Source organism: Pseudoliparis swirei, chromosome 4 (assembly GCF_029220125.1).
Source record: "Pseudoliparis swirei isolate HS2019 ecotype Mariana Trench chromosome 4, NWPU_hadal_v1, whole genome shotgun sequence".
Taxonomy (NCBI): domain Eukaryota; kingdom Metazoa; phylum Chordata; class Actinopteri; order Perciformes; family Liparidae; genus Pseudoliparis; species Pseudoliparis swirei.
The window spans coordinates 22,536,351-22,557,222 of record NC_079391.1 but is presented as its reverse complement, the minus strand read 5'-3'; the positions used below and the strand labels follow the sequence as shown (position 1 = coordinate 22,557,222).

General features: G+C 38.5%; 17 non-coding genes across 17 annotated transcripts; all 17 read left to right on the top strand.

Annotated features, from left to right (window-relative positions):
* The first annotated feature begins 8,469 nt into the window (after nt 1-8,469).
* On the top strand, nt 8,470-8,610 carry LOC130193374 (U4 spliceosomal RNA). Its single transcript, XR_008831607.1, has one exon. It is a non-coding gene; the product is annotated as a U4 spliceosomal RNA (small nuclear RNA).
* Nucleotides 8,611-9,342: 732 nt separating this feature from the next.
* LOC130193370 (U4 spliceosomal RNA) lies at nt 9,343-9,483 on the top strand. The gene has a single exon (XR_008831602.1). It is a non-coding gene; the product is annotated as a U4 spliceosomal RNA (small nuclear RNA).
* Nucleotides 9,484-9,977: 494 nt separating this feature from the next.
* Nucleotides 9,978-10,124, top strand: LOC130193380 (U4 spliceosomal RNA). Its single transcript, XR_008831613.1, has one exon. It is a non-coding gene; the product is annotated as a U4 spliceosomal RNA (small nuclear RNA).
* Nucleotides 10,125-10,965: 841 nt separating this feature from the next.
* On the top strand, nt 10,966-11,106 carry LOC130193376 (U4 spliceosomal RNA). Its single transcript, XR_008831609.1, has one exon. It is a non-coding gene; the product is annotated as a U4 spliceosomal RNA (small nuclear RNA).
* Nucleotides 11,107-11,596: 490 nt separating this feature from the next.
* LOC130193369 (U4 spliceosomal RNA) lies at nt 11,597-11,737 on the top strand. Its single transcript, XR_008831601.1, has one exon. It is a non-coding gene; the product is annotated as a U4 spliceosomal RNA (small nuclear RNA).
* A 488-nt stretch (nt 11,738-12,225) lies between these two features.
* Nucleotides 12,226-12,366, top strand: LOC130193368 (U4 spliceosomal RNA). The gene has a single exon (XR_008831600.1). It is a non-coding gene; the product is annotated as a U4 spliceosomal RNA (small nuclear RNA).
* A 484-nt stretch (nt 12,367-12,850) lies between these two features.
* Nucleotides 12,851-12,991, top strand: LOC130193383 (U4 spliceosomal RNA). The gene has a single exon (XR_008831616.1). It is a non-coding gene; the product is annotated as a U4 spliceosomal RNA (small nuclear RNA).
* Nucleotides 12,992-13,605: 614 nt separating this feature from the next.
* LOC130193399 (U4 spliceosomal RNA) lies at nt 13,606-13,746 on the top strand. Its single transcript, XR_008831634.1, has one exon. It is a non-coding gene; the product is annotated as a U4 spliceosomal RNA (small nuclear RNA).
* Nucleotides 13,747-14,360: 614 nt separating this feature from the next.
* On the top strand, nt 14,361-14,501 carry LOC130193388 (U4 spliceosomal RNA). The gene has a single exon (XR_008831622.1). It is a non-coding gene; the product is annotated as a U4 spliceosomal RNA (small nuclear RNA).
* A 493-nt stretch (nt 14,502-14,994) lies between these two features.
* On the top strand, nt 14,995-15,135 carry LOC130193386 (U4 spliceosomal RNA). Its single transcript, XR_008831619.1, has one exon. It is a non-coding gene; the product is annotated as a U4 spliceosomal RNA (small nuclear RNA).
* A 614-nt stretch (nt 15,136-15,749) lies between these two features.
* LOC130193378 (U4 spliceosomal RNA) lies at nt 15,750-15,890 on the top strand. The gene has a single exon (XR_008831611.1). It is a non-coding gene; the product is annotated as a U4 spliceosomal RNA (small nuclear RNA).
* Nucleotides 15,891-16,731: 841 nt separating this feature from the next.
* On the top strand, nt 16,732-16,870 carry LOC130193389 (U4 spliceosomal RNA). Its single transcript, XR_008831623.1, has one exon. It is a non-coding gene; the product is annotated as a U4 spliceosomal RNA (small nuclear RNA).
* Nucleotides 16,871-17,363: 493 nt separating this feature from the next.
* On the top strand, nt 17,364-17,504 carry LOC130193367 (U4 spliceosomal RNA). Its single transcript, XR_008831599.1, has one exon. It is a non-coding gene; the product is annotated as a U4 spliceosomal RNA (small nuclear RNA).
* Nucleotides 17,505-17,998: 494 nt separating this feature from the next.
* On the top strand, nt 17,999-18,137 carry LOC130193384 (U4 spliceosomal RNA). The gene has a single exon (XR_008831617.1). It is a non-coding gene; the product is annotated as a U4 spliceosomal RNA (small nuclear RNA).
* Nucleotides 18,138-19,296: 1,159 nt separating this feature from the next.
* LOC130193360 (U4 spliceosomal RNA) lies at nt 19,297-19,437 on the top strand. The gene has a single exon (XR_008831591.1). It is a non-coding gene; the product is annotated as a U4 spliceosomal RNA (small nuclear RNA).
* Nucleotides 19,438-19,927: 490 nt separating this feature from the next.
* Nucleotides 19,928-20,068, top strand: LOC130193373 (U4 spliceosomal RNA). Its single transcript, XR_008831606.1, has one exon. It is a non-coding gene; the product is annotated as a U4 spliceosomal RNA (small nuclear RNA).
* Nucleotides 20,069-20,557: 489 nt separating this feature from the next.
* On the top strand, nt 20,558-20,698 carry LOC130193365 (U4 spliceosomal RNA). The gene has a single exon (XR_008831597.1). It is a non-coding gene; the product is annotated as a U4 spliceosomal RNA (small nuclear RNA).
* The last annotated feature ends 174 nt before the right edge of the window (nt 20,699-20,872 follow it).

Sequence of the window (20,872 nt, the reverse complement as noted above, 5' to 3'; positions counted from 1 at the left end):
GTGCGATAAGCACTCCGCGGCTCCCCCCCCCCCCTTTTCTCGGGGCTTGCATGCGCACACGGCAGCACCGCCGCCGCCGTGCAGGCATGCAAAACGTATACCAAGCGCAGTTTGGCAAGTTGTCTGTCTCACAACATGTGCGAATCAATCTGTTGAGAGCAATCTGTCAGGAAATCTTTAGCTTTAAACAACCCAGTGTGAATAGGGATGAGGCCCTTTCCATGGGGCAGGGCCCTGCAGGGACTTAGCAATAGCTGTCTTTACGCATCCCGGAGTGTCAATAAGGATTAGGAGCGAGCTTTTATCTCTTCAAACACACAGACCAGTCACTCATTTAAATGGATGAACAATTCAGGTCTGCTCAATAAAAAAAAAAGAATGTACTTCCATAAATACATTCAAATCCCAACTCCATTCAAATTCCAGCACCATATGCTTAATTTGAGATCTAATCTCCCTTTTTCTATTTCCACCAATTCGCGGAAAGCACATCTTTGTACACATAGTTGTTTAAGACCTCAAAGGATAAACACAGACTACCTATTGTTGATGGCAATGCACCTTTATCCCCAACTTAAGACCCACAGTTCCTTTGAGAGTGCTCCTGGCAGATGCCGTATGCAAAGCAGGTGCACCGAGGGAAACATGCCCGACAAAAGAGACATTATTGCATTTCACAACCTCCCAAAAAGACGAGCGGAATATTAAAGGTGACACAACTGTATTTACACATCATTTCAATAGACCTAAAATAACCTCATTTCTATCTTGCTCTATCAAATGAAAGGAGGCAATAAAGACTGCCAAGAGGAGAACAAATAAAAGCAAATTTTGACATTTTGCTTTTTTTGACGCCTTCCATTTATAGGTCAGAGGAAACACCAGCCGACCTCTCATTGTTTTTAAATGCCATTTTGTAAGGCCGGGAAGTAGGAATTAATTAATGCGTGGGTAGCTGCCACTGTCAAGAGGCAGCACATTAAAATCAATGATTAATAAATTCAAAACACACAACAAACTCAGCTGGGAGATGAAAATAGTATTGTGTGCTCCATAGGAAGCAGCCCCAGTGCGGGTCCTCCCACTGAACGAGGCGTCCACTCAGATGGCTAATGGAAAGTAGCCGGTGCCAGCTGTGTGCCTGTGAATAAAATCACTTTAATTAAAGGAATTACAATGGAAAAGGAACCGGGGATGTGTGGAGTAGTATCGACAGGAAGCGACCTCTCATGTGTGACACACACACGCATATACGCATTATGAAATCCCATAAAGACTTAAAAGAACAGAGTGCCTTTGTGCTCTCATTATTAAATAGGCCTAATCCACACATGCTCTATTGTACTATGCAGCTCTAAGATTTACTCCAAATATGTCCCCCTCAGTCTAAATTGTAGGGGAAGATACAGATACTTAAGTAATGTCTGAAAGCGTGACACCCACTGAAGAACAATTCCAAATGTGTCTTGAACAAATTACAAATCCCTAAATACAATTTAATAAGGTATGTGTTTGCTTAAGCAGGGACAACAAAATGAATACAGGCAAATACATGATCCTGTTGGTTCATCTGGAAGGAAGGGGGGTAATACGAGTGGTGTTACATGTATTTAAAGGTCCAACATGCGAGATTGAGAACATGTATATTGCCTCTCAAAGGCTCTGAACCACAGACTGTTTATAAGAAGTGGACCTCGTCGTCATGACGTCACCTATTGGGTTGTGGACTGACCTTTTCAAGTCTCGAGTTTGACGTTTTGGCCGTTGCCGTCTTGGTTTATGGCTGTTGCCTTCGTGAACCAGTAAAGTGAAGTGACCATATTTGGACTGCAAAAGATGGATGTAGTGGCCGTTGTAGCGATCTGTCAATCACAAGGTATCTCTTATATGATCTATTTGATTCTAGATCACTAAATGAACATCGTGCTGTGATGAAAAACTAGAGATTGAGACCATAAGCTTACAAAGTTTACTGAGTAAAAAAATCAAGAGAAAAGTAGAGTAATTTATCATAGACTTAAACCAGAGGAGTTGCCGACTGCTGGCCTTTTGAAAGACTGCTAGTTTAAGACACGTCTGCATTGGCTCCACTCCTCAGAACTGGAGGTTGCCGCTCACAACATGACAACGGCTGTGCCAACTGTGGCAATATTGTATCGATACACTGATGCAAAGTATTGTTCTTTTATGATATTATCGATTAAGATAACAAATATTTATTATACCTTTTGGTAACAGTAGCTTTTTTTCAGTCCTCTATTGTGTGTTTCCTGTGGCGGTCAACGGAAGTCAGCAGGACTGTTTTGGGCACCGAAGCACCGGAGCTTTAGTAATAATCAACGGCAAATAGTCAAAGCCTGTGAACACGCCTGCGTTCAGCGTCTACTCTTCTCATCAAGTACTTTAACGTCACGTTAGCTGACCCTCTCCTCCCTGAATGGTGGCATTTCGAGGCTGCTGTCTCCGTTTATTGTTCACGGACCTCTCCGGCAGTTCCGGGCTTCAAGCCTTCAGAAGTTTCCGCTCAGCCCTTTTGGGTTGTGCTACCTAACCAGAAAACATGTAAATGAATAGTCGGATATTTGAGTCCAACCCTAGTGGTCTGTAATACAAACAGTTCAGTATGTCAGGTGCATGATGCAACATGTATGACAATGTTGGTCAGTCTTTCTAGTTCACTGACAAACCCGTTTTGCTTCAATAAAAATAATTGAAGGGAGATGAACCGAGAAAAAGATTTTATCTTATTAGATAAAAAAATAATAGCGCAATAAGAACGTAGCTTGATTTAAAGCTGCGTTCACACCAAAAGCGAAGCGATTTTTTGCGTCGCCCAAAACGCGTGAGTTTACTCGCTAGACCATTCACCGTATTCAGGCCGGAAGCGTCGAGACGCTCCGCGAGGGGCGGGGCTTATCTCCGTGTCTCGTCTCTATAAAGACCGTTATCATCTCCTACATCCACCACGGAATAACTAACCACTAGTTCTGCTTTATACTTGTTGTGGACATCCCACACACTAACGCCCTCGTGTTTATGTTGATGACATCACCGTAGACTCACACAGCTCGGTCACTTTCACCGATGAAGTTAACTGTTACGTCTGAAAGACTTCCGCTGCGGCGGGACAGCGATGACGCGCGGAGCAACTCAAGAGCTGATTGGCCCGAGTTGCGAGATTACCGCCTCAAAGTTTAAATATTTCAACTTGGGGCGAAAATTGGGCCGCTGAAAACGCACCGCTGTAAACGCGTCGCCCCAAACGCGCCGCCTGGAAAAATATTGTGTCTATAGCAGCCACACGCATCTGTACGTTGACTTTTCATGGGATTCGGTCGCGCGAGAAAATAGTTTCGCTTTTGGTGTGAACGCACCTTAAGAGTGGTGATGATATCGTATCATTGGCACTCTGGTGATTCCCACCTGTACGTCCTTCTCTGCCGAGGTCAACATTACTCCAATATATCAATAAATCTTTCATCAAGCATTACATGAGAAAGGAACACTTTGCCAAGAGATTTTTGGAAGTCATGTGACTGCCACAGACCAACTTACAGAAGCAACACTAAATCATGTTGCGCCATTGGCAGCCCAGAAACCATGTCAAACAGGTTGGCTGTTGAGAAACTGAATGAAGAGGCCACAAAGTATGAGGCTGTGATTATATTTGTTTTCCCTTCCAATTGGATGAGTAGAATATGTATTATACTCACTTAATTTTAATGCACTTGCAACTGGAATATTTTATTTACATTAATACGTCACGTTTTCAACATCAACTGCTTCTGAACAGCTTTTGATATGATATGCAGCAAAGATAGGTCCCCCCCCCCCCCCCCCCCCCGTCCCCCAACTCCTAAAAGAGTATGTGTTTACAATGCATATAGAGTCATTTTAAAATACGAGAAAATGTTACATTATCTTTATTATAACAAATGTGCAGCCAAAACTGAGGACTTAATGTTTATTGATGAAAGATAATAAATGTGAAAAATAATTAGACTCTGTCCACTGATGATAAAAAAAAGTGGTATATTGTCATTGCATATTACATCCGGAAGATACAGAGTTGTGGTTGAAGAATCTGTGACTAATGTGAACTGATTGAGTTGAAGAATTAACTTAATTTTATTCTCTACAGTCCTTTTTGTCATGATTTACGTTCAAAGTTCATGTTCCAGATTTCAATCTAATTAGAATTGAAGAATATTAAGTACCAAGTAATAGGAGAGAAATAATGTTTGATTGGTGAAATTCTCAAACTTTACATGAACAACAGACTATTCATGATCTGAATCACATGTGCAATGTTTGAACTGAAGTGAATTGGTGCATTCATGGTGATATTGATTGGTTGAATTCTATAGTTGTAAGACTGAGTGTTATATTTTTTATTTAATTTCCATTTTTGGAGATCTTCTGGGACATTACATTTAGGCAGTTTGCATTTGCATGAGGTCAGAATAGATGCTGTTAGATGCTGCAGGGTTTACACACACACAAACATATATATACATACATAAATATTATTGTGTCATTTTACAAGGAATGGGTCATTTAAATGTTTTTGTGAAGATGAAACATATTTTAATAAATAATACATAATCTATGAAAATGTAATCAAAAGCTTGTATCTGGTGGGATGCATTTCCTCATTGACAAATATCTTTAAATATTTCAGATCATATGGTACTCACAGGACACAGCTGTGAAGCCTAATTATCTGTTCCATTTAAAGCTGTTGTAAATCTGCTTTTTACTATTAATCCTAAATATGAATCGCAAAAGACTGGATAGTGCATAATGGGTTCAATCGGGAAACATAACCACAAAAAGAATATAATATCAGCACACATACACGGTTAAAGACCTTTTATACTGCAGACATTTGGACCATAGCAGGAAAAACCCAGGTGTTACTGATAACATTATTAATGACTGTATTCCATTTGGGTGTGCCAGTTTCAGTTCAGGACACGTGTGTGTGGCTCACTGGCAAGGCTTACTGTGGAAATTAATGGAACAGAGCCACCATCAATGCCATTAGTTACACATCTGCTTTGACAGCTTCACACATATCTGCTATGAAACAGGTCTGTACACTGTATCCATACTCATTTAAAACAAGGGCCCTCACTAACCAAAGGTGACGCATCATCATCATCATCATCATCATGACAACTCTTCTCTTCTTAAGAGATGTGCTGTACCTTTGCAGGTGCTGCCACATGTAAAGTATTTCACACAGCCTTCGAGGACGTCTCAGTGTGTGTATAGCATTCCAACTTAACACCAGCATGACGAATAGGCAAAAAGAAAATTGTGAAGATCTATTTAGGCTTCATATGTGTTTCGACTGCAAAACGTTGTCAGGATTTCAGAACAGTTTAACGGACTACGAAACGTTGTTTTAGTTTCTGAATTTGACACTTTAGTTATTAAGAAATGTGAAAATATAAATGTAAAAACGGTGGATTTGTGGAGAATAGTCACATCACTCAAATGATTTATGATATCTTTTCTAGGAAACATACTTTTTGCAGAGGGACACATTGTAATTGGAAAACTAAATTATGATGTTTGAGACAATTGGAAACAGGCCAGTCAGATAAAAATCCAGCAACACGAGTCATCGTGTGCATAAAGAGCCTCAATCCATGCAATTAAATACATCAGTTCTGCAAAACGATGCCTTGGAGTCATTTCTTTTGGGAGAGAGATGTTTCGTAGATGGTATGTTTTTTTTTCCAGATGCAAAAATCCAATGTACAAATTCACAATACATGTGTCCCAGCTGCTTCTTCCTCCTCACCCTGTAGGACTTCAAAGAACAAGAAGGATGAACATCAATCATTCCATCAATTATGTGACTTGATATGATTAAAATATGTATATAGAAAATGTTATAAATTAAATAATACATGCATTAATCCTCAATACAAATTAGGACTTCCATCCTCACTCTGCTGTGCTTGCAATAGAACTTCCACACCTGAACAAACATTTTTCTGCCCTATCACACTTCTCACATGACGTTCATATGCAGCAACATTTTCCCATTTCAGTTACCCAATGCTTAAAAGCAGGTGTTGCACTTGTAACAATGTTACATTTCATTCTCAAATTACCAAGACATTGAACTAGAGTTGTCCCCAAATTTGATGCTGTGTAGCTTCTTCATTAAATGATTCGACGAGATCACTTTCCCAAACATTTTTCCGAGCTGCCACAGTTTTATTTCCCGATAGGACAATAACGTTTTATAATATTGTTATGCCTTTTGTCCTATGCTGGTTGTGAGACCGAAAGATATGTCCCCCAATCTATCTTTAAAGCAAATCCATCATTAAGTTTCCGCAAAATGGAGATCTAAACAAACCATATTGTAGTGATAGGTTATAAAGGTGTTTAGTGTATCCTCACAATACAAAACTTTGGATTAAACCCAACACTTTATTAAAATAAGGATTCAATTTAATTATCCATGCCATCCCTCTCAATATGCTATACATAGGAGATATAATTGGCTGAGCTTGAATATGTTAAGAAGTTGCAGGAGTCCTGTACCTCCCTGTTAGACTGGATGCTGTAACCGCATAAGATGCATATGTGGACACTTCCCATTCCAATGATTTTTTTTTTTTTACACATCCCATCAAATATCTTGAAGTACTCAGATTGAGTGGTGCAAATAATTCAGTTATAGAATTGTTAATGGTATGATTGACAACATTAATTTCTTTCTCAGACCCACGTGTCTCTTATCCCAATTACACAAAATGTATTTCCGTGTAGCCTCTCGTGTAGACGGAAGAGCCCAATGCTCCAAGGGAATCTGTGGTTCAGCAAGTGGTCCTGCATTTAACTAGAGTAGCCACAAGAGGGAGGCAGTCACACATTTAAAAGAGCATTGCAGAATCACCGGCATGTCCTGTACATGAAGAGTCACTGAGCATTCAAACGCTGAAATGGTTCTCACAGTCTTAAGGTGCGTTCACACCAAAAGCGAAGCGATTTTTTGCGTCGCCCAAAACGCGTGAGTTTACTCGCTAGACCATTCACCGTGTTCTCACCATAAGCGTCGAGACGCTCCGCGAGGGGCGGGACATACCTCTGTGTCTCGTCTCCGTAAAGACCGTTATCATTTCCTTCATCCACCACAGAATAACTAACCACTAGTTCTGCTTTATATTTGTTGTGGACACCCCACACACTAACGCCCTCGTGTTTGGGTTCATGACATCACACGTAGACTCACACAGCTCGGTCACTTTTACTGATGAAGTTACTGTTACGTCTGAAAGACTTCCGCTTCCAGCTACGAGAGCGGAACATCTAAACACTGTTATTGTGTTCATAACGTTATTGTCCGTCTTGTTCTGATTCAACAGGAGCAGGACAGCGATGACGCGCAGAGCAACTCGAGAGCTGATTGGCCCGAGTTGCGAAATGACCGCCTCAAAATTGAAATATTTCAACTAGGGGCGAAAATTGTGCCGCTGAAAACGCGCCGCTGTAAACGCGTCGCCCACATTGCGTCGCCCACATTGCGTCGCCCACATCGCGTCGCCCCAAACGCGCCGCCCGGAAAAATATCGCAGCCACACGCGTCCGTACGTTGACTTTTCATGGGATTTGGTCGCACGAAAAAATCTCATCGCTTTTGGTGTGAACGCACCTTAACTGTTAACTTAATCGTTGCGAGTGACCGAGCTGTTTGAGCCGACGGGTGATGTCATGAACCCAAACACGAGGGCATTATATGTCCAGACGTGTGTGGGATGTCCACAACAAGTATAAAGTAGAACTAGTGGTTAGTTATTCCGTGGTGGATGAAGGAAATGATAACGGTCTTTACGGAGATAAGCCCCGCCCCTCGCGGAGCTTCGCAAAGCACTTTTTCAGCATGCGAGCTACTTATAATATGACCAAGTCAAAAAGATCTACCTACCGGAGGGGGGGGTGCAAGTGACTTTATTTTTGCTCCGTCCCGATGCGCGCAGACACGCCGGCATCGGAGCCAAAAAGTGTTAACGCGACACGTAGAGACAGAAATGACGGCTGTTTAGTTTGTTTATTAATTAAAAGAATAAAGACGTGCTCGTTAAGAAAGGGACCTTAAATTACTTCTGCTGTAATTTGGCTGTAAACGCGTCGCCCACATCGCGTCGCCCCAAACGTGCCGCCCGGAAAAATATCGCGTCTATCGCAGCCACACGCATCTGTACGTTGACTTTTCATGGGATTCGGTCGCGCGAAAAAATCGCTTCGCTTTTGGTGTGAACGCACCTTTGCGGTCGGATTCTTCCCGCCTTGAGTTCAAATACATGGAGAAGGCGTGGTCTGTAATCAACGAGCCAGTCAAATACACCATTGACATTACCTCAAACCCTATTAGAGTGAGGTAATGCACAATGTGCTGTGTGACTGTTGACCTAGGTACTGTTTAATCTTGTGTGAGCAGTATGCATCCCTTCGCAGTGGCAATTTCATAGTCGAGGAAGTTATACTGAGATGTGATTATTGCTGGTTGAAAACTTAACCCAATACCCCGCCGAGATGACTTGAAATATAGTCAGCTATGGCAATTTTTGCCAGTCTCCTATGAGACTATAATCTATGTAAATATTAAACCCTAAGATGGATAGTAAAATGATCTTGGATCATCTTCTATTAAAGAAATCCACACAAAAGTTCAGTTTTCCTTATAATGTGCAATCTCCTACGAGACTATAATATATGTAAATATTATACCCTAAAATGGATTGTAAAATGATCTTGGATCATCTTCTATTAAAAAAATCCACACAAAAGTTCAGTTTTCCTTATAATGTGCAATCTCCTACGAGACTATAATATATGTAAATATTATACCCTAAAATGGATTGTAAAATGATCTTGGATTATCTCCTATTCAAAAAATCCACACGAAAGTTCAATTTTCCTTATAATGTGCAATCTCCAAGGAGACTATAATATATGTAAATATTATACCCTAAAATGGTCAGGAACATTTTCTTGGATCATCTTTTATAACAAAAATTCAATAAAAAGCTCAGTTTGGGCTATAATGTACGATATTTCACAAGCTAAAACTCATGATCAAATATGTTTTTCCATTGTTATCCTTTCTTACCACAGTGGTCTCATAAAGTAAGTAAGGCTAACGGTCGAATTCTTCCCGCCTTGAGTTCAAATACATGGAGAAGGCGTGGTCTGTAATCAACGAGCCAGTCAAATACACCATTGACATTACCTCAAACCCTATTAGGGTGAGGTAATGCACCATGTGCTGTGTGACTGTTGACCTAGGTACTGTTTAATCTTGTGTGAGCAGTATGCATCCCTTCGCAGTGGCAATTTCATAGTCGAGGAAGTTATACTGAGACGTGATTATTGCTGGTTGAAAACTTAACCCAATACCCCGCCGAGATGACTTGAAATATAGTCAGCTATGGCAATTTTTGCCAGTCTCCTACGAGACTATAATCTATATAAATATTAAAGCCTAAAATGGATCGTAAAATGATCTTGGATTATCTCCTATTCAAAAAATCCACACTAAAGTTCAGTTTTCCTTATAATGTGCAATCTCCAAGGAGACTATAATATATGTAAATATTATACCCTAAAATGGTCAGGAACATTTTCTTGGATCATCTTTTATAACAAAAATTCAATAAAAAGCTCAGTTTGGGCTATAATGTACGATATTTCTACCAGCCTAAAACTCATGATCAAATATGTTTTTCCATTGTTATCCTTTCTTACCACAGTGGTCTCATAAAGTAAGTAAGGCTAACGGTCGAATTCTTCCCGCCTTGAGTTCAAATACAGAGAGAAGGCGTGGTCTGTAATCAACGAGCCAGTCAAATACACCATTGACATTACCTCAAACCCTATTAGGGTGAGGTAATGCACCATGTGCTGTGTGACTGTTGACCTAGGTACTGTTTAATCTTGTGTGAGCAGCATGCATCCCTTCGCAGTGGCAATTTCATAGTCGAGGAAGTTATACTGAGACATGATTATTGCTGGTTGAAAACTTAACCCAATACCCCGCCGAGTTGACTTGAAATATAGTCAGCTATGGCAATTTTTGCCTATAATCTATGTAAATATTATACCCTAAAATGGATTGTTAAATGTTTATGGATCATCTTCTATTCACAAATTCAATGAGAAAATCCTAAATTTGGGCTATAATGTACGATATTTTTACCAAGCTCATGATCAAATATGTTTTTCCATTGTTATCCTTTCTTACCACAGTGGTCTCATAAAGTAAGTAAGGGTAACGGTCGAATTCTTCCCGGCTTGAGTTCAAATACATAGAGAAGGCGTGGTCTGTAATCAACGAGCCAGTCAAATACACCATTGACATTACCTCAAACCCTATTTGGGTGAGGTAATGCACCATGTGCTGTGTGACTGTTGACCTAGGTCAAGGGTGTCAAACTCATTTTCACCGTGGGCCATATCAGCATCATGGCCGCCTCTTAAAGGGCCAGTACTGAAACATAAATATATAAACTACTCACACATATTGTTAAATAACTCTCTTTGCATTTGATTATTGTTTATTTGAGTGTAGAAATGATATACATAAGAACATTTCTCAAATGTTATAATATAATTCCAATTAATTTGAAACCTTCAAAATAAAAGCACAGTATATTCTTCTTAAATGTCTTTAAGAAAAGGTGATCATATGTCTTTCAAGCCGTCAGGGGGCCACATCAAAAGAAAATGTCTCTAATATTATAACATCAATCCATTTACTTTGAAACCTTCAAAATAAAAGCAAGGGATAGTTTTCTTAAATGTCTTTAAGAAAAGGTGATCTTATGTCTTTCAAGCTGTCAGGGGCCACATCAAATGACGTGTCGGGCCGCATTCGGCCCGCGGGCCTTGAGTTTGACACATGTGACCTAGGTACTGTTTAATCTTGTGTGAGCAGTATGCATCCCTTCGCAGTGGCAATTTCATAGTCGAGGAAGTTATACTGAGACGTGATTATTGCTTGTTGAAAACTTAACCCAATACCCCGCCGAGATGACTTGAAATATAGTCAGCTATGGCAATTTTTGCCAGTCTCCTACGAGACTATAATCTTTGTAAATATTAAACCCTAAGATGGATAGTAAAATGATCTTGGATCATCTTCTATTCAAAAAATCCACACAAAAGTTCAGTTTTCCTTATAATGTGCAATCTCCTACGAGACTATAATCTATGTAAATATTATACCCTAAAATGGATTGTAAAATGTTCTTGGATCATCTTCTATTCACAAATTCAATGAGAAAAACCTACGTTTGGGCTATAATGTACGATATTTTTACCAAGCTCATGATCAAATATGTTTTTCCATTGTTATCCTTTCTTACCACAGTGGTCTCATAAAGTAAGTAAGGCTAACGGTCGAATTCTTCCCGCCTTGAGTTCAAATACATGGAGAAGGCGTGGTCTGTAATCAACGAGCCAGTCAAATACACCATTGACATTACCTCAAACCCTATTAGGGTGAGGTAATGCACCATGTGCTGTGTGACTGTTGACCTAGGTACTGTTTAATCTTCTGAGAGAGGTATGCATCCCTTCGCAGTGGCAATTTCATAGTCGAGGAAGTTATACTGAGACGTGATTATTGCTGGTTGAAAACTTAACCCAATACCCCGCCGAGATGACTTGAAATATAGTCAGCTATGGCAATTTTTGCCAGTCTCCTACGAGACTATAATCGATGTAAATATTAAACCCTAACATGGACAGTAAAATGATCTTGGATGATCTTCTATTCAAAAAATCCGCACTAAAGTTCAGTTTTCCTTATAATGTGCAATCTCCAAGGAGACTATAATATATGTAAATAGTATACCCTAAAATGGTCAGGAACATCTTCTTGGATCATCTTTTATTACAAAAATTCAATAAAAAGCTCAGTTTGGGCTATAATGTACGATATTTCTACCAGGCTCATGATCAAATATGTTTTTCCATTGTTATCCTTTCTTACCACAGTGGTCTCATAAAGTAAGTAAGGCTAACGGTCTAATTCTTCCCGCCTTGAGTTCAAATTCATGGAGAAGGCGTGGTCTGTAATCAACGAGCCAGTCAAATACACCATTGACATTACCTCAAACCCTATTAGGGTGAGGTAATGCACCATGTGCTGTGTGACTGTTGACCTAGGTACTGTTTAATCTTCTGAGAGAGGTATGCATCCCTTCGCAGTGGCAATTTCATAGTCGAGGAAGTTATACTGAGACGTGATTATTGCTGGTTGAAAACTTAACCCAATACCCCGCCGAGATGACTTGAAATATAGTCAGCTATGGCAATTTTTGCCAGTCTCCTACGAGACTATAATATATGTAAATATTAAACCCTAAAATGGATAGTAAAATAATCTTCTATTCAAAAAATCCACACTAAAGTTCAGTTTTCCATATAATGTGCAATCTCCAAGGAGACTATAATATATGTAAATAGTATACGCTAAAATGATCAGGAACATTTTCTTGGATCATCTTTTATTACAAAAATTCAATAAAAAGCTGAGTTTGGGCTATAATGTACGATATTTCTACCAGGCTAAAACTCATGATCAAATATGTTTTTCCATTGTTATCCTTTCTTACCACAGTGGTCTCATAAAGTAAGTAAGGCTAACGGTCGAATTCTTCCCGCCTTGAGTTCAAATACATGGAGAAGGCGTGGTCTGTAATCAATGAGCCAGTCAAATACACCATTGACATTACCTCAAACCCTATTAGGGTGAGGTAATGCACCATGTGCTGTGTGACTGTTGACCTAGGTACTGTTTAATCTTGTGTGAGCAGTATGCATCCCTGCGCAGTGGCAATTTCATAGTCGAGGAAGTTATACTGAGACGTGATTATTGCTGGTTGAAAACTTAACCCAATACCCCGCCGAGATGACTTGAAATATAGTCAGCTATGACAGTTTTTGCCAGTCTCCTGCGAGACTATAATCTATGTAAATATTAAGCCCTAAAATGGATAGTAAAATGATCTTGGATTGTCTTCTATTCAAAAAATCCACACTAAAGTTCAGTTTTCCTTATAATGTGCAATCTCCAAGGAGACTATAATATATGTAAATATTAAACCCTAAAATGGATAGTAAAATGATCTTGGATTATCTTCTATACAAAAAATCCGCACTAAAGTTCAGTTTTCCTTATAATGTGCAATCTCCAAGGAGACTATAATATATGTAAATAGTATACCCTAAAATGGTCAGGAACATCTTCTTGGATCATCTTTTATTACAAAAATTCAATAAAAAGCTCAGTTTGGGCTATAATGTACGATATTTCTACCAGGCTAAAACTCATGATCAAATATGTTTTTCCATTGTTATCCTTTCTTACCACAGTGGTCTCATAAAGTAAGTAAGGCTAACGGTCGAATTCTTCCCGCCTTGAGTTCAAATACATGGAGAAGGCGTGGTCTGTAATCAACGAGCCAGTCAAATACACCATTGACATTACCTCAAACCCTATTAGGGTGAGGTAATGCACCATGTGCTGTGTGACTGTTGACCTAGGTACTGTTTAATCTTGTGTGAGCAATATGCATCCCTGCGCAGTGGCAATTTCATAGTCGAGGAAGTTATACTGAGACGTGATTATTGCTGGTTGAAAACTTAACCCAATACCCCGCCGAGATGACTTGAAATATAGTCAGCTATGGCAATTTTTGCCAGTCTCCTACGAGACTATAATCTATGTAAATATTAAGCCCTAAAATGGATAGTAAAATGATCTTGGATTGTCTTCTATTCAAAAAATCCACACTAAAGTTCAGTTTTCCTTATAATGTGCAATCTCCAAGGAGACTATAATATATGTAAATATTAAACCCTAAAATGGATAGTAAAATGATCTTGGATTAACTTCTATACAAAAAATCCGCACTAAAGTTCAGTTTTCCTTATAATGTGCAATCTCCAAGGAGACTATAATATATGTAAATAGTATACCCTAAAATGGTCAAGAACATCTTCTTGGATCATCTTTTATTACAAAAATTCAATAAAAAGCTCAGTTTGGGCTATAATGTACGATATTTCTACCAGGCTAAAACTCATGATCAAATATGTTTTTCCATTGTTATCCTTTCTTACCACAGTGGTCTCATAAAGTAAGTAAGGATAACGGTCGAATTCTTCCCGCCTTGAGTTCAAATACATGGAGAAGGCGTGGTCTGTAATCAACGAGCCAGTCAAATACACCATTGACATTACCTCAAACCCTATTAGGGTGAGGTAATGCACCATGTGCTGTGTGACTGTTGACCTAGGTACTGTTTAATCTTGTGTGAGCAGCATGCATCCCTTCGCAGTGGCAATTTCATAGTCGAGGAAGTTATACTGAGACATGATTATTGCTGGTTGAAAACTTAACCCAATACCCCGCCGAGTTGACTTGAAATATAGTCAGCTATGGCAATTTTTGCCAGTCTCTTACGAGACTATAATCTGTGTAAATATTATACCCTAAAATGGATTGTAAAATGTTCTTGGATCATCTTCTCTTCAAAAAGTCCACACAAAAGTTCAGTTTTCCGTATAATGTGCAATCTCCTACGAGACTATAATCTATGTAAATATTATACCCTAAAATGGATTGTAAAATGTTCTTGGATCATCTTCTATTCACAAATTCAATGAGAAAAACCTACGTTTGGGCTATAATGTACGATATTTTTACCAAGCTCATGATCAAATATGTTTTTCCATTGTTATCCTTTCTTACCACAGTGGTCTCATAAAGTAAGTAAGGCTAACGGTCGAATTCTTCCCGCCTTGAGTTCAAATACAGAGAGAAGGCGTGGTCTGTAATCAACGAGCCAGTCAAATACACCGTTGACATTACCTCAAACCCTATTATTAGGGTGAGGTAATGCACCATATGCTGTCTGACTGTTGACCTAGGTACTGTTTAATCTTGTGAGAGCAGTATGCATCCCTTCGCAGTGGCAATTTCATAGTCGAGGAAGTTATACTGAGACGTGATTATTGCTGGTTGAAAACTTAACCCAATACCCCGCCGAGATGACTTGAAATATAGTCAGCTATGACAGTTTTTGCCAGTCTCCTGCGAGACTATAATCTATGTAAATATTAAGCCCTAAAATGGATAGTAAAATGATCTTGGATTGTCTTCTATTCAAAAAATCCACACTAAAGTTCAGTTTTCCTTATAATGTGCAATCTCCAAGGAGACTATAATATATGTAAATATTAAACCCTAAAATGGATAGTAAAATGATCTTGGATTAACTTCTATACAAAAAATCCGCACTAAAGTTCAATTTTCCTTATAATGTGCAATCTCCAAGGAGACTATAATATATGTAAATAGTATACCCTAAAATGGTCAGGAACATCTTCTTGGATCATCTTTTATTACAAAAATTCAATAAAAAGCTCAGTTTGGGCTATAATGTACGATATTTCTACCAGGCTAAAACTCATGATCAAATATGTTTTTCCATTGTTATCCTTTCTTACCACAGTGGTCTCATAAAGTAAGTAAGGCTAACGGTCGAATTCTTCCCGCCTTGAGTTCAAATACATGGAGAAGGCGTGGTCTGTAATCAACGAGCCAGTCAAATACACCATTGACATTACCTCAAACCCTATTAGGGTGAGGTAATGCACCATGTGCTGTGTGACTGTTGACCTAGGTACTGTTTAATCTTGTGTGAGCAGCATGCATCCCTTCGCAGTGGCAATTTCATAGTCGAGGAAGTTATACTGAGACGTGATTATTGCTGGTTGAAAACTTAACCCATTACCCCGCCGAGATGACTTGAAATATAGTCAGCTATGGCAATTTTTGCCAGTCTCCTACGAGACTATAATCTATGTAAATATTATACCCTAAAATGGATTGTAAAATGTTCTTGGATCATCTTCTATTCACAAATTCAATGAGAAAATCCTAAAGTTTGGGCTATAATGTACGATATTTTTACCAAGCTCATGATCAAATATGTTTTTCCATTGTTATCCTTTCTTACCACAGTGGTCTCATAAAGTAAGTAAGGATAACGGTCAATTCTTCTTGAGTTCAAATACATAGAGAAGGCGTGGTCTGTAATCAACGAGCCAGTCAAATACACCATTGACATTACCTCAACCTATTTGGGCCCTGAGGTAATGCCATGCTGTGTGACTGTTGTCAAGGGTGTCAAAACCATTTTCACCGTGGGCCATATCAGATCATGGCCGCCTCTTAAAAGGCCAGTACTGAAACATAAATATATAAACTTTAAATAGCATTTGAGACTATTGTAAATATTTAAAATGGATAGTAAAATGATCTTGGATTATCTTCTATTCAAAAATCACACTAAAGTTCAGTTTTCCTTATAATATGCAATTCCAAGAGACTATAATATATGTAAACTTCAAAATAAAAGACAGTATATTCTTGATCATCTTTAACAAAAGTGATCATAAAGTCTTTCAACCGTCAGGAGCCACATAAAAAGAAATTTCTAATATTATAACATCAATCCATTTACCTTCAAAATAAAAGGGATAGTTTTCTTAAATGTCTGTGAAAAGGTGATCCTTATGTCTTTCAAGCTGTCAGTGGCCATCAAAGTAAGTGTAACGGTCGCATTCTTCCGCCTTGAGTTCAAATACATGGAGAAGGCCTAGGTACTGTTTAATCTTGTGTGAGCAGTATGCATCCTTCGCAGTGGCAATTTCATAGTCGAGGAAGTTATACTGAGACGTGATTATTGCTGTTGAAAACTTAACCCAATACCCCGCCGAGATGACTTGAAATATAGTCAGCTATGGCAATTTTTGCCAGTCTCCTACGAGACTATAATCTTTGTAAATATTAAACCCTAAGATGGATAGTAAAATGATCTTGGATCATCTTCTATTCAAAAAATCCACACAAAAGTTCAGTTTTCCTTATAATGTGCAATCTCCTACGAGACTATAATATATGTAAATGTAATACCCTAAAATGGATTGTAAAATGTTCTTGGATCATCTTCTGTTCACAAATTCAATGAGAAAAACCTCAGTTTGGGCTATAATGTACGATATTTTACCAAGCTAAACTCATGATCAAATATGTTTTCCATTGTTATCCTTTCTTACCACAGTGGTCTCATAAAGTAAGTAAGGCTAACGGTCGAATTCTTCCCGCCTTGAGTTCAAATACATGGAGAAGGCGTGGTCTGTAATCAACGAGCCAGTCAAATACACCATTGACATTACCTCAAACCCTATTAGGGTGAGGTAATGCACCATGTGCTGTGTGACTGTTGACCTAGGTACTGTTTAATCTTGTGTGAGCAGCATGCATCCCTTCGCAGTGGCAATTTCATAGTCGAGGAAGTTATACTGAGACGTGATTATTGCTGGTTGAAAACTTAACCCAATACCCCGCCGAGATGACTTGAAATATAGTCAGCTATGGCAATTTTTGCCAGTCTCCTACGAGACTATAATCGATGTAAATATTAAACCCTAAGATGGATAGTAAAATGATCTTGGATGATCTTCTATTCAAAAAATCCACACTAAAGTTCAGTTTTCCTTATAATGTGCAATCTCCAAGGAGACTATAATATATGTAAATATTAAACCCTAAAATGGATAGTAAAATGATCTTGGATTATCTTCTATACAAAATTCAATGAGAAAAGCTCAGTTTGGGCTATAATGTACGATATTTCTACCAGGCTAAAACTCATGATCAAATATGTTTTTCCATTGTTATCCTTTCTTACCACAGTGGTCTCATAAAGTAAGTAAGGCTAACGGACGAATTCTTCCCGCCTTGAGTTCAAATACATGGAGAAGGCGTGGTCTGTAATCAACGAGCCAGTCAAATACACCATTGACATTACCTCAAACCCTATTAGGGTGAGGTAATGCACCATGTGCTGTGTGACTGTTGACCTAGGTACTGTTTAATCTTCTGAGAGAGGTATGCATTCTTTCGCAGTGGCAATTTCATAGTCGAGGAAGTTATACTGAGACGTGATTATTGCTGGTTGAAAACTTAACCCAATACCCTTGAGATGACTTGAAATATAGTCAGCTATGGCAATTTTTGCCAGTCTCCTACGAGACTATAATCGATGTAAATATTAAACCCTAACATGGACAGTAAAATGATCTTGGATGATCTTCTATTCAAAAAATCCGCACTAAAGTTCAGTTTTCCTTATAATGTGCAATCTCCAAGGAGACTATAATATATGTAAATAGTATACCCTAAAATGGTCAGGAACATCTTCTTGGATCATCTTTTATTACAAAAATTCAATAAAAAGCTCAGTTTGGGCTATAATGTACGATATTTCTACCAGGCTAAAACTCATGATCAAATATGTTTTTCCATTGTTATCCTTTCTTACCACAGTGGTCTCATAAAGTAAGTAAGGCTAACGGTCTAATTCTTCCCACCTTGAGTTCAAATACATGGAGAAGGCGTGGTCTGTAATCAACGAGCCAGTCAAATACACCATTGACATTACCTCAAACCCTATTAGGGTGAGGTAATGCACCATGTGCTGTGTGACTGTTGACCTAGGTACTGTTTAATCTTGAGACTATAATCATGATCAAATATGTTTTCCATTGTTATCCTTTCTTACCACAGTGGTCTCATAAAGTAAGTAAATTCTTCTGAGTTCAAATACATGGAGAAGGCGTGGTCTGTAATCAACGAGCCAGTCAAATACACCATTGACATTACCTCAAATATTAGGGTGAGGTAATGCACCATTTTGTGACTGTTGACTATAATCTGTGTAAATATTAAACCCTAAATGGATAGTAAAATATCTTGGATCATCTTCTCTTCAAAAAGTCCACACAAAAGTTCAGTTTTCCGTATAATGTGGAATCTCCTACGAGACTATAATCTATGTAAATATTATACCCTAAAATGGTCAGGAACATTTTCTTGGATCATCTTTTATAACAAAAATTCAATAAAAACCTACGTTTGGGCTATAATGTACGATATTTTTACCAAGCTCATGATCAAATATGTTTTTCCATTGTTATCCTTTCTTACCACAGTGGTCTCATAAAGTAAGTAAGGCTAACGGTCGAATTCTTCCCGCCTTGAGTTCAAATACATGGAGAAGGCGTGGTCTGTAATCAACGAGCCAGTCAAATACACCATTGACATTACCTCAAACCCTATTAGGGTGAGGTAATGCACCATGTGCTGTGTGACTGTTGACCTAGGTACTGTTTAATCTTGTGTGAGCAGCATGCATCCCTTCGCAGTGGCAATTTCATAGTCGAGGAAGTTATACTGAGACATGATTATTGCTGGTTGAAAACTTAACCCAATACCCCGCCGAGATGACTTGAAATATAGTCAGCTATGGCAATTTTTGCCAGTCTCCTACGAGACTATAATCTATGTAAATATTAAGCCCTAAAATGGATAGTAAAATGATCTTGGATCATCTTCTATTCAAAAAATCCACACAAAAGTTCAGTTTTCCTTATAATGTGCAATCTCCTACGAGACTATAATCTATGTAAATATTATACCCTAAAATGGATTGTAAAATGTTCTTGGATCATCTTCTATTCACAAATTCAATGAGAAAAACCTACGTTTGGGCTATAATGTACGATATTTTTACCAAGCTCATGATCAAATATGTTTTTCCATTGTTATCCTTTCTTACCACAGTGGTCTCATAAAGTAAGTAAGGCTAACGGTCGAATTCTTCCCGCCTTGAGTTCAAATACATGGAGAAGGCGTGGTCTGTAATCAACGAGCCAGTCAAATACACCATTGACATTACCTCAAACCCTATTAGGGTGAGGTAATGCACCATGTGCTGTGTGACTGTTGACCTAGGTACTGTTTAATCTTGTGTGAGCAGCATGCATCCCTTCGCAGTGGCAATTTCATAGTCGAGGAAGTTATACTGAGACATGATTATTGCTGGTTGAAAACTTAACCCAATACCCCGCTGAGTTGACTTGAAATATAGTCAGCTATGGCAATTTTTGCCAGTCTCCTACGAGACTATAATCTGTGTAAATATTATACCATAAATGGATTGTAAAATGTTCTTGGATCATCTTCTATTCAAAAAATCCACACAAAAGTTCAGTTTTCCTTATAATGTGCAATCTCCTACGAGACTATAATATATGTAAATATAATACCCTAAAATGGATTGTAAAATGTTCTTGGATCATCTTCTGTTCACAAATTCAATGAGAAAAACCTACGTTTGGGCTATAATGTACGATATTTTTACCAAGCTCATGATCAAATATGTTTTTCCATTGTTATCCTTTCTTACCACAGTGGTCTCATAAAGTAAGTAAGGCTAACGGTCGAATTCTTCCCGCCTTGAGTTCAAATACATGGAGAAGGCGTGGTCTGTAATCAACGAGCCAGTCAAATACACCATTGACATTACCTCAAACCCTATTAGGGTGAGGTAATGCACCATGTGCTGTGTGACTGTTGACCTAGGTACTGTTTAATCTTGTGTGAGCAGTATGCATCCCTTCGCAGTGGCAATTTCATAGTCGAGGAAGTTATACTGAGACGTGATTATTGCTGGTTGAAAACTTAACCCAATACCCCGCCGAGATGACTTGAAATATAGTCAGCTATGGCAATTTTTGCCAGTCTCCTACGAGACTATAATCTATGTAAATATTAAGCCCTAAAATGGATAGTAAAATGATCTTGGATCATCTTCTCTTCAAAAAGTCCACACAAAAGTTCAGTTTTCCGTATAATGTGCAATCTCCTACGAGACTATAATATATGTAAATATAATACCCTAAAATGGATAGTAAAATGATCTTGGAT